Below are 3,538 nucleotides of genomic sequence, written 5' to 3' on the forward strand. Positions count from 1 at the left end.
CTCCCCCACTACCCCTCTCACCCAGTACAGGGAGCTCTTACACCAAAGCTATGCTCTTAAACCAAGTCAACATTTTGAAAAACTGTGAGTTCTTAAACCAAAACGCTCTTAAACCAAGTTACTCTTAAATCAAGGTACCACTGTATACTGTTACTGACTAAATCCAGTGCACCAAGGACAATATTGCGAACAATACCTGTGTATAGGAAAGAAATATCACCTCACCGTGACCAGGACCATTCCCACCACATAAAACAAATATTATCACAACCTCTTCACCACCACCATTACTAAGTAACATCCACTGTACAAATACCAGTATCATCCCCATACACTGACCCATTTAGAGGTAGACACCAATGGTACACAGGTTCTGCACACCATATAAGTGATTGCAGTGCAGTTAATAATGACTCACAGGTGACGTCTTCTCTGATGGCAGTCGCTCACTTTTCGCTTTCTTCTCCACGTGGCGATCTTTTCCCAGACACAACTCGTCACCACAGAATCTGCGAGACAAACATCTTAGGGTTCTCGCTCATACAGTATAGACATCCTTTGTGCTCCCATATAGTAGTTAAACCCCCTATGTGCATCCATATAGTAGATGGGCCCCCTCTATGTTTCCCCCTGGAAACTGGTGGAAAGCCCCCACTTTTAATATTACCCCCCCCCCCCCCCCAATAAATGTTATCCCCCTGCAAGGTCCCCACCATTCATAGTAACCCCCCCCCAATAAATCTTAGCCCCCACCATTCATAGTACCCCCCCCCCCATAAATCCATAAGTCTTATCCCTCTAGAAGGTCCCCACCATTCATAGTAACCCCCCCCCCCATAAATCTTATCCCCCTGGACAGCCCCCACCATTCATAGTAACCCCCCCCCCCCATAAATCTTATCCCCCTGGACAGCCCCCACCATTCATAGTAACCCCCCATAAATCCATAAATCTTATCCCCCTGGAAGGTCCCCACCATTCATAGTAACCCCCCCCATAAATCTTATCCCCCTGAAAAGCCCCCACCATTCATAGTAACCCCCCCCCCCCCCATAAATCTTATCCCCCTGGAAAGCCCCCACCATTCATAGTAACCCCCCCCCCCCCCCATAAATCCATTGATCTTATGCCCCTGGAAGGTCCCCACCATTCATAGCACCCCCCCCCCCCCATAAATCTTATCCCACTGGACAGCCCCCACCATTCATAGCACCCCCCCCCCCCCATAAATCTTATCCCACTGGAAAGCCCCCACCATTCATAGTAAACCCCCCCCCCCCATATATCCATTGATTTTATGCCCCTGGAAGGTCCCCACCATTCATAGCACCCCCCCCCCCCCCATAAATCTTATCCCACTGGACAGCCCCCACCATTCATAGTAACTCCCCCCCCATATATCCATTGATTTTATGCCCCTGGAAGGTCCCCACCATTCATAGTAACCCCCCCCCCCCATATATCCATTGATTTTATGCCCCTGGAAAGCCCCCACCATTCATAGCACCCCCCCCCCCCCATAAATCTTATCCCACTGGACAGCCCCCACCATTCATAGTAACCCCCCCCCCCATATATCCATTGATTTTATGCCCCTGGAAGGTCCCCACCATTCATAGTAACCCCCCCCCCCCATATATCCATTGATTTTATGCCCCTGGAAAGCCCCCACCATTCATAGTAACCCCCCCCCCCCCATATATCCATTGATTTTATGCCCCTGGAAGGTCCCCACCATTCATAGCACCCCCCCCCCCATAAATCTTATCCCACTGGACAGCCCCCACCATTCATAGTAACCCCCCCCCCATATATCCATTGATTTTATGCCCCTGGAAGGTCCCCACCATTCATAGCCCCCCCTCCCCCATAAATACATAAATGTTAGCCCCATGGAAGGGTCCCCCCCCCCAATAAAGTCCCCCTGGAAGGTCCCCACTGTTAATAGAACCCCCACCAATAAATGTTATTTAACCTGGGCTAGGCAGCCAACACCCCCACCCCCATATATTCACCTGGTACTCTGCCAGGCAGCGGCTTTCCAATCCACACAGAGCTTCTCCTCTTCTCCCCGCTGCGAGCTTGTGACGTCACCAGCGCGCGGGAGGCCGGAAACAGCGTGCCAGACGTTGACAAGGCAGACAGCCAATGGGCTGTCTGCTATCAGTGCGCCTGGGATTCCCATTTGTCGGCATCCCCCTGCTTCTCCTCCGGGCCTGAGTCAGGCCGCCTGACGCTGGGTGGTGCCGTGCGGCTGCAGGCGCTGGAGGGACGCTGCGCTGGGGGGCGGCGACAAAGGCAAACATTACCTCCTCCTGTTGCTGGGCGGAACGGCCGGCCGCTGCGGGCCTGAAGCCTTTAACCTGCAGCTGGGGGAGGGAGAAGATGCAGCCGGAGACCGGACACAGGGTAGGCGGCCGCTGCGGCCCTAAACCTGCGTCAGGACTGCGGCGGCGCGGCCCATTGAAACTTACGAATACCGGCAGGGCTGTCTTACCCAGGCAGGGGCCCCCTAGGACGCAAGGGCCCCCGGGCAGCCGCCTACCCTGCCCAATGGGTAAGACGGCCCTGATGGAGAGATTACCTCCACCGTCCTGTCCCCTGATGTGAGCCCCAGCCTGAAGTGGATCTGCTATGATTTGGAAGGTGAGGGAGACTTCCTGGGTCAGAGTACAGGGCTGTAGACCCCGCTATGCAGACCATGCCCCTCCCCCACTCCCCCTCCCACCCAGTACAGGGAGCTCTTAAACCAAAGCAATGCTCTTAAACCAAGTCACAATTTTGAAAAACTGTGAGCTCTTAAACCAAAACGCTCTTAAACCAAGTTACTCTTAAACCAAGCAACCACTGTGTGTGTGTGTGTATATATATATATATATATATATATATATATATATATATCTATATATATATATATATATATATATATATATATATATATACAGTGCACAGTACCACTTCTCCTGCCCTTTATGCTGGGTGTAATCCTCAGTATATATATACACTCACCGGCCACTTTATTAGGTACACCTGTCCAACTGCACGTTACCACTTAATTTCTAATCAGCCAATCACATGGCAGCAACTCAGTGCATTTAAGCATGTAGACATGGTCAAGACAATCTGCTGCAGTTCAAACCGAGCATCAGTATGTGGAAGAAAGGTGATTTGAGTGCCTTTGAATGTGGCATGGTTGTTGGTGCCAGAAGGGCTGGTCTGAGTATTTCAGAAACTGCTGATCTACTGGGATTTTCACGCACAACCATCTCTAGAGTTTACAGAGAATGGTCCGAAAAAGAAAAAACATCCAGTGAGCGGCAGTTCTGTGGGCGGAAATGCCTTGTTGATGCCAGAGGTCAGAGGAGAATGGGCAGACTGGTTCGAGCTGATAGAAAGGCAACAGTGACTCAAATATCCAACCGTTACAACCAAGGTAGGCAGAAGAGCATCTCTGAATGCACAGTACGACCAACTTTGAGGCAGATGAGCTACAGCAGCAGAAGACCACACCGGGTGCCACTCCTTTCAGCTAAGAACA

This window comes from Dendropsophus ebraccatus, chromosome 13 (genome assembly GCF_027789765.1).
Source record: "Dendropsophus ebraccatus isolate aDenEbr1 chromosome 13, aDenEbr1.pat, whole genome shotgun sequence".
Taxonomy (NCBI): Eukaryota; Metazoa; Chordata; class Amphibia; order Anura; family Hylidae; genus Dendropsophus; species Dendropsophus ebraccatus.